The sequence below is a fragment of the Amblyraja radiata genome, chromosome 29 (assembly GCF_010909765.2).
Source record: "Amblyraja radiata isolate CabotCenter1 chromosome 29, sAmbRad1.1.pri, whole genome shotgun sequence".
NCBI classification, from domain to species: domain Eukaryota; kingdom Metazoa; phylum Chordata; class Chondrichthyes; order Rajiformes; family Rajidae; genus Amblyraja; species Amblyraja radiata.
The window spans coordinates 24,321,421-24,331,143 of NC_045984.1; positions in this window are offsets into that span (position 1 = coordinate 24,321,421).

Consider the following 9,723-nt stretch of genomic DNA (forward strand, 5'->3'; position numbering starts at 1 on the left):
CCTTTGGTCCAAGAGGAAACATCCTCTCCACATCAACTCTTTCCAGACCTTTCATTGGACGATGCTTTAATGAGATCTCGATGAAATCTCTCCTGATTCTTTTAAACTCAAATGAGTACAGGCCCAGAGCTTGTGTTCCATACAACATTCCAGCATCGGCAGTTCCTTGTGCTGACATTGTCTTTTGTGTCAGTTCCCTCTCTAATTGCCTGTGTGCAACTGAAGGAGCATTGTAGACAGCCTATGTGGAGGTGGCCTGAGGACGTACACACCATTGAGGATAAATGGGGATACTGTGGATAGGGTGAGCTGCTTTAAATACCTGGGAGTCCACATCTCAGAGGATCTGACATGGACATCACACGCTGCAGCACTGGTGAATAAGGCAAGGCAGCGCCTTTACCACCTCAGGCAATTGAGGAAATTCAGAATGCCTCTGAGGATCCTCCAGTGCTTCTACTCAGCGGCTGTGGAAAGCATCTTGTCCAGAAACACCACATTTGGTTTGGGAACTGCTCTGCCCAGGACAAGAAGGCTCTGCAGAGAGTAGTGCGTTCGGCCGATCGCACTATGGGAACTACACTCGCCCCCCCTGCAGGAACTATACATCAGAAGGTGCAGCTCCAGAGCCAACAAGATCATGGGAGACCCCTTCCACCCCAGCAACGGACTGTTCCAGCTGCTACGGTCAGGCAAACACCTCCGTTGCCATGCGGTGAGAACGGAGAGGATGAGAAGGAGTTTCTTCCCAGAGGCCATTAGGACTGTAAACTCCTATCTCACCAGGGACTAACTTTAATGTACCAATTTACTGCAGTGTGATGTCTTTTTTAAATTGCTGTTTTTTCTTTTTTTTCCTCCCACAAATATGTAATATGGGAATATGTGATTCTGTTCCATTCTGTTTTGTAGTTTTTTGCACAAATCCGCAAGCATTGCCACTTTTCATTTCACTGCACATCTCGTATGTGTATGTGGCGAATAAACCTGACTTGGCTTGACCACATTGTTTGCAGCACCATCTCCCCTATTTATGGTCTGGTGGGTTTCCTGTTTGCAATCTCTTCTGAAGATAACAGTGCAGGTGGGCGCTACATGTCCAGGCCCAACGTACATCCAAAGGTCACGTTATGACTCTATTTTTACTGCAAGGCAGTGCAGCTTTTAGTCCTTATCCAATCCTGAGCAGTGTGGTAAACCAACATTAACCTGCTCACTACATATCTCAGTGCGTTGGACAAAGGTCAGTAACAAAGGATCACCACTATTTCTTTACTTTAGAGTTTAGAGATACAGAGGCCCTCAGACCACTGAGTCCGCGCCGACCAGCGATCACCCCGTATACCAACGCTATCCTACACACTTGGGTCAATATAACAATTTTACAAAAGCCAATTAACCTGCAAACCTGTACTGTACATCTTTGGAGTGTGGGAAGAAACTGGAGCACCCAGAAAAAACTCACGTGGTCACATGGAGAATGTACAAACTCCGCGCAGACAGCACCCGTAGTCAGGATTGAACTCGGCTCTCTGGCGCTGTAAGGCAACAACTCTACTGCTGAGCCACTAGGTCGCCCCTCAATGATTTCCTTCATGAATGTACTGAATGATTGGAGCTTCATTCTTTTTAAGAGGACTGACTCATGAATGATGAGGCTTCATCACCATTAAAGATCTTGAAGAACAAGTTTATACAATTCCAAGAAAATTCATTGATCCACCTGGGTAACTTCCAAAGGATATTGTTCAACAGTATGAGATTACATTACATCCAGTTACTGTGAAGCCATTGGAAATAGCTCGTTCACAGATCCCACATGGACTGGCTGCGTTCCAGACAGGGTTTAGCTCAGCTCACTGGACTTGCTACTCTCATTCATTTGTCAGCAAGGCCAGTATTTAGTGCCCATCCCTAATTGTTCCTCGAGAAGGCCGTGACAACCAACTGGCTTGCTAGGCAAATTCAAAGGCATTCAAAGCGTCAACCACTTGGGATGAGGCTGGAGTCACAGGCTGGAGACCAGACCAGGTATGGATGTCAGTTTTCCTTCCCTCAGAGATGTGAATGAATCAGATGGTTTCAGATGAGAATCTGCTGAAAGCTAATTCTAGCTTACAGATAATTACCTGAGAAAGACACAAAATGCTGGAGTAATTCAACGGGTCAGGCAGCATCTTTAGGCTTTAGAGATACAGCATGGAAGCGGGCCCTTCAGCCCACAAGTCCGTGCCAACTAGCGATCACCCCCGTACACTAGCACTATCCTACACATTAAAGACAATTTCACAATTTTACCAAGGCCAATTAACCTACAAGATTGTACGTCTGTGGAGTGTGGGAAGAAACCGGAGCACTTGGAAGAAACCCACGTGGTCACAGGGAGAATGTACAAACTCTGTACAGACAGCAGCCATAATCAGGATCGTGCCCAGGTCTCTGGTGCAGTAAGGCACCAACTGTACAACTGTGCCATGATGCAGCCTCGGAGGCAGCATCTCTGGAGAACTTGGACAGGTGATCTTTCAGGTCAGGACCCTTGTTCAGCCTGAGGGAGGGATGAATCCCGACTCAAAATATCGCTTATCCGTGTTCTCCAGAGATGCTGTCTGACCAGCTGAGTTTCTCCAGAATTTTGGATCTTTCTTCGGTTAACCAGCGTCAGCAGTTTCCTTGTTATTAGATAATTACCTGAGATTAAATTTCATTGTTGACATGTCATAGATACCTCAGATTGTTGGACCAAATCCCTGGATTGAATGGAATACTTCACTTTATTGTCACATGGGCCAAGCACAGTGAAATTCTTTGCTTGGATACTCAAGGTATGCAAATAGTCGCCACATACAGCGCTGACAAAGTTACAAAGTACCCCCGCCAGCTCCTCCATTGTTCTTCCCCTTCCCTCCCTCACGGTGTTTCCCCAAGCTCTCATCGACTGCGGGTTGACCCGTAAGGCTTCAGCGCCATCGCCGTGAGGATTTGTCGGACTCCGAGGCTCTGCCGCTGAAGCCTCACCGAGGCTCCACCGCTGCCACCGAGGCTCACCTTACTGGTTGGGTAATTTAACTGCTGTGCTTCCACTGTAGCCTGGCAGAAGAAGAAGTGCATCCTGTGCAGGTTTTGTAAAGATTACCATCATATATAATTACTTTAACAAGGCTTCAAAGCCTACACTCTGCCTGTAAAGCAGCAGCAAGTAAGAATGTTACTGTTGCAGTACATATGTCCTGGTGCATACGACAATCACAACATTTAACACTTGACTCTTAAGGTAAGATGAATGGTAAAATAAAGCTCTCTGCCCTCGATGCACAGATGCAGGGTCCTGACATAGAGGGGTGAATGGGATGAATTGAACACTAATGAATCATTTTACTTCAAACAGGCTCCTTGTGTCCACGCTGACCATCAATCACAGTTCTCTGGCACTGTGCAGCAGCAGCAGCAGCTCTCTCAGCTGCGCCACTGTGTTATCCGTTTTATTGGAGCAAACAAAATGGAAAATCGTAGTTCAACAGCCGCAGTGAATGTGTCCTGAGGTATTGTCATTGCAGCAGTGAATTGGTCAATAAATGAGCTACCAGGCCTCGCAAACCAAACAGAACTGGCATCTGGTCAAATGAAATTCAGTTTTAGTTTCAGAGATACAGTATGGAAACATTTAGGAAAGAACTGCAGATGCTGGAATAAATCGAATGTAGACAAAAATGGTGGAGAAATTCAGCGGGTGAGGCAGCATTTATGGAGCAAAGGAGTAGGTGACGTTTCGGGTCGAGACCCTTCTTCAGACTGATGTGGGGGTGGGAGGGGGAAGAAGAAAGGAAGAGGCGGAGACAGCATGCTGTGGGAGAGCTGGGAAGAGGAGGGGAAGGAGGGAGAAAGCAAGGAATACCTGAAATTGGAGAAGTCAATGTTCATACCGCTGGGTGTAAACTGCCCAAGCGAAGTATGAGGTGCTGCTCCTCCAATTTGCGGTGGGACTCACTCTGGCCATGGAGGAGGCCCAGGACAGAAAGGTCGGATTCGGAATGGGAGGGGGTTGAAGTGCTGAAGCACCGGGAGATCATGTTGGTTAATGCGAACTGAGCGGAGGAATGGAAACATGTCATTTTGCCCATCAAGTTCACGCCAATCGTTGATTACCCATTCAGGCGAGTTCCATGTTTCCCACTTTTGCCTGAACTTTTGAGCGTTTCCAGAAATTTCTGTTTATTTCAGATTCCAGTAATTAGGGACGCAATTGGCAAATTAGCCCTTGTTACAAGATGATTTGAGGACAAGAGTAGAGACATTGAATATAAACACAAAATGCTGGAGTAACTCAGCGGCTCAGACAGCAACTCTGGAGAAAAGGAAAGTCTCAGTCTGAAGAAAGGTCTCGACCCGAAACATCACCTATTCCTTTTCTCCAGAGATACTGTCTGACCCGCTGAGTTACTCCAGCTCTTTGTGTCTATCTCCGGTTTAAACCAGCATCTGCAGTTCCTTCCTATACGTGGAGACAGATTGGTTCAATTATATGGGCAGCTGGAAAGGGCTTGTCTCTATGGTGTATGTTTTCAAGAGACAGTTAGATCTAGCTCTTAAGGCTAAAGGAATCAAGGGATGCGGGGGAAAAGCAGGAACGGGGTACTGATTTTAGATGATCAGCAATGATCATATTGAATGGCGGTGCTGTCTCGAAGGGCTGAATGGCCTACTCCTGCACATATTTTACTATGTTTCTATGTCTCCATGACTTCACAACCAGCGAAGTTGAGGGTGTAGCTTACTTGACCGGCAGAGTCTGTTCTGCAGCTGTGTTATCATTGTTGCTGCCACAGAGTTCCCACCACTGAGGGTCAGGGCAGCTTGGGAGTGCAAGTTGACAGTGACTGATGCAGACAAATCAAGTCAGCCGTGGGCGTGGGCCCACTAGGGCTGCAGGTTCGTGCCTGTTATCAAGTTACCAAGCAATATTGATCAACGATTACTTTAGACTTTAGACATACAGTGCAGAAACAGGCCCTTCGGCCCATCGAGTCCACGTCGACCAGCGATCACTAGCACTATCCTCCCAAACACTAGAGACCGTTTAAAAAAAAAACATTTTACCAAAGCCAATTGACCTACATACCTGTATGTCTTTCGAGAGTGGGAGGAAACTGGAGTACCCGGAGAAAATCCATGCGGTCACAGGGAGAAGGTACAAATTCTACACAGACAGCTCCCGTGGTCAGGATCGAACCCGGGTCTCTGGCGCTGTGAGGCAGCAACTCTACCGTGCACCGCTGTGCCACCGACTCATGTTTATAATGTTGGACTGAGAGGGAATAAAGTTCCCTGCCTGCACAAAGTTATAGCTCATGACCAATTTTTGAATAACTATTTTGTCAATAACTTGACTAAATTTATAACAGCTGTGCTCATTAAACTTATTATTTTTCATAAACATAATACGTCTTCAATTTGCTTGGACCTTTTAATGTAATGTTTTGTTTATTTGGGAGAGTGAAGGAAGGCGGCTATTTTTCAGGGAGAATAGTCTGCACTCAACCTCCATCTGCCACAAATGTACTATTATATCTCCAGGCCCCAGAAAGTCACAGTTTGTCCCAAAGGAGAGACTTCTCTATGAAATTGATTGATTTGATTGAAAAATACAGTATGGATACAGGCCCTTCGGCCCGCCATTCATAAGATCATACGATCATGTGATAGGAGCAGTATTAGGCCATTCAACCCATCAAGCCTACTCCGCCATTCAATCATGGCTGATCTATCTCTCTCTCCTAACCCCTAACTCCCAATGTAATTCTACATCATCCTACTTTCCCATCCACTCCCTGCACATTCAGGGCAATTTACAGGATACAATTAATTTACAAACTGCATGTCCTTGGGATGTGAGAGGAAACCGGTGCACTTGGAGGAAACCCACACAGTCATAAGGAAAACGTGCAAACTCCACAAAGATGTCAGGGTCGAACCCATGCCTCTGGCACTGTGAGGCAGCGGCTCTACTAGCTGAGACCCTGAGAAAGGACAGTTTCTTCCCAGCTGTATCAGGCAACTGAATCATCCAACTAACAACTGGAGAGCAGTCCTGAGCTACTATCGACCTCATTGGAGGCCATTGAACTATCTTTAATCATACTTTACTGCACTAAACGTTATTCCTTTTATTATGTATCTGTACACAGTGGAAAGCTCAATTGTAATCATGTCTTGTCTTTCCACGGACTGGTTACAAAAGCTTTTTGCTGTACCTCGGTGCACATGCCAATATACTAACGTAAACTCAATTTCAGCACCTGTCTGAATGCCCCTTTAACTATTCTTCCCCTCCATCTAGTCCCACACCATCTAGACTTGGAAATATATGACCTTTCCTTTGTCCCAGCTAGGTCCAATTACTGCAACCCACGATACCCGACCACATTGAAAGGACACTTTAACCAGACGAACTACAGGGGTTCACGATGGTGGCTCATCATCACTTTCTCAAGGGCATATGAGGATGGACAATAAATGGTGCCTTGTTGGCAGTGCTGACAACCCAAGTAAGCACCTCACACCCAGCACTGTCAGCAATGCAAAGTCAGAGATTCCAACCCTTATCAGAGAATAAGCAAGCAAAATGCAAACGCAGCTCCAGCATAGAACTGATTAATGTTTAACAAGGCAACAAAACCAAATATATTTGATTATAATGTAGAAACAAGGAACTGTTTACAAAACATCTTGGGAGCAGATGTGGCGGAGACAAAGGAATTGAGAGTAGGGTATATCGTCTTTGCTAGAGGCAGGGTATGAGGATGTGTAGTCAAGATAACATGTATGGCTAGGAAAGGTTTGGAGTGCTCTGGGCCAAATGCAGGTAAATGGGAATAACCCAGTATGACAAAGTGGTTGGCATGGACAAGATGGACCGAAGGGCCTGCTTTCGTGTTGTATAGCTCTATGACTCAAAAGTGAAAATCTAACTTCCTTACTGTATACAAGGATGCATTTTATTACCACAAACGCATTAGAAATCTTTCCATTCTGAAGTCCTACTACTCTGCCTACTATTCCTCCCCAGTCTGGCCCCACCATCCATACCGTCAGGGGAGACAGTGAGGGAAACAACCTTTGGATGTTCTCCAATAACATACTCAGCCGGGATCATTTTACATGCATTTGAGTGCTCCACTTGAAATGGTAGCGTCCCATTTTCACATTAGCTTTCGTCTTAATTTTCGTATCGTGTTACCAAACTTCCTTTCCAGAATCCCGATGGATAAGAAAAGGCATATTCTGTCCTGAATCTTTGTTACTCAATGTTATGTACAGATAGCTTTTTGACAGCATAAAGGTCTGTGGCAGCATTGATGTAAATGGACCATTTTCCACTGAGACAGAAACTTCCCCAAATTAATCACGCCGTATCTCCAGTGGGTAAAGTGATCACTCAGCGTATTCTCAAGGGGATGATATTCAAGCGCTCTTCTTAAAACGCCAGCAACCAACACTTACATCTGCCTTGGCCCTGACAATATTAATATTATGGATCATGTGCAGGTGAATGAGATTAGCTTATCTTGGCATCATGTTTGGCACAGACAGTGTGGACCCAGTGACCTTTTCCTGTGCTGTACTGTTTTGTGTTCTATGTTCCATGTACTCCGAAAGATCTCCTTTTTTTAATCAACTGTGGACCCATATTTGACCACTGCATTTCAAACTTCTTTCAGCAGAGAGCTTAAAAATCAAGTCATTTCGATTTAGTTTAGTTTAATATAGTTTAGTTTAGTTCAGAAATACAGAGCTATAAGATCTTTGCTTTGGCCCACCGAGTCCATGGTAACCATCGATCACCTGTACACTAGCTTATGCCCTACACACTAGAAGCAATTTACAGACACCAATAAACCTACAAACTTGCATGTCTTTGGAAAGTGGGAGGAAACGGGAGAAAACCCACGTGGTCTTAGGGAGAACATGCAAACTCCACACAGGCAGCATATGTAGTCAGGACCAATCTCAGGTCTCTGGTGCTGGGAGGCAGCAGCTCGACCAGTGCGCCACTGTGCCACCCTTGTTTATATCTGGAAACAAGGAACTGCAGTTGCTGGTTTATTGAAAAAAAAAGCATTGGAGTAACTCAGGCAGCATCTCTGGAGAACATGGATAGGTGACCTTTTCTGGTCGTGACCCGTTTCCAGACTGTTATATTTAATTATACCTAATTACACAATTATATCTAATTGTGGAAAGACCGAAATAAACCCTGGACTTAATTTTGGTTTCTTGATTTCAAAGTCCTCACCAAACGACCGCATTTCTGTGACTAATTTTAAATAGCATAGTTGATGAATAATGGATCAATTTTCCATTTGTACACTTTTCCCCCTGTAGTTTTGGTGGAAGTCTGTGGAATATAAAAGCAGGATTGTCAAGCCGAAGGGCTGGAGCTGGAACAGGAACATTTTCCCATTTCAAGCACTCTGTTCAACATCACAAATTCTCAGATGAGACGTAGCTCAGGTCCCGGGAACAAGGTTCAGACGTAAACAGTTCACTTGGCCAATACAACGCTCCCACATCAAGGTTATATTCACACCTTGAAATGTGCAGAGGAAAGCTATGAGTTATGAAAGTTACATCAAATCTGTACACTGCGATACATCAATGTCAACTCTCCTTCCCGTCCAGACTCTTGTTGCTAATTTTATACCTCTGAGCTCTGAGTTGATGTGGCAGCCTTTCTTTTAGTTTAAATGCATAAATACTTGAGCGTTTGACAGCACTGGGCCGGTATTCGCTGGAGTTTAGAAGGATGAGGGGACCCACAGATGACGGTGGAGGCAAAGTCATTGGGTGCTTTTAGAGCAAAGATCAAAAATCTATCATCTCCTTCCCAAAAGAGCGTCCTTTAATTCTGAGGCTATGACCTCTAGTCCTAGTCTCTTCCACTAGTGAAACCATGCTCTCCACATCCACTCTATCCAAGCCTTTCACTATTCTGCACGTTCCAATGAGGTCCCCCCTTATTCTTCTAAACTCCAGCGTGTACAGGCACAGTGTCGACAAACGTTCATCATAGATTAACCTATTCATTCCTGGGATCATTCTTGCAAAATAATTTGAATAGCAAGGGTGTCAAAATTTATGGGGAAAAGTTAAGAAAATGGGGTTGAGAGGAAAAAAATAGATCAGCCATGATCGAATGGGCCGAATGGCCTAATTCTGCTCCTATGTCTTCTGGGCTTATGAATGTGAGGTAAGTGCAATCACTTCATATCGTGCACTTCAGCCACCTCTCTTTGAATGGTTTATGTAAAACAAACGGGTAAACGGGTCCAATTTCACATCAAGTGTGCCTATTTGCATAGCATTCACAATTAATGTTGATGTTGTGTGAAGTGGATCGAGGCTCACAAACACGGGCTCTGTGCTGAAACAGAGGAAATATTTACGACCTGGGCTGGACTGAAATGCCGGCTCCGAGCTTGAACAAGAAAGGTGCGCCCATTCTCTGCAACGCCCAGACCACTCCTTTGAACTGGGAACAAGAAGGTTCATACAATTCACGTTCATTGGGTCAGGCTGATCTGAAACAAATATTGAACTCTCGGGATTACTATGTGTTGGGTTGTGCTGATCTTGTACTTCACCAGAAGTCACTGGGTTACCTGTTTGACAAGTATATGGTTTCCTGAGGAACTCAGCATTGCAATTTTATGTCGAATGATTTAA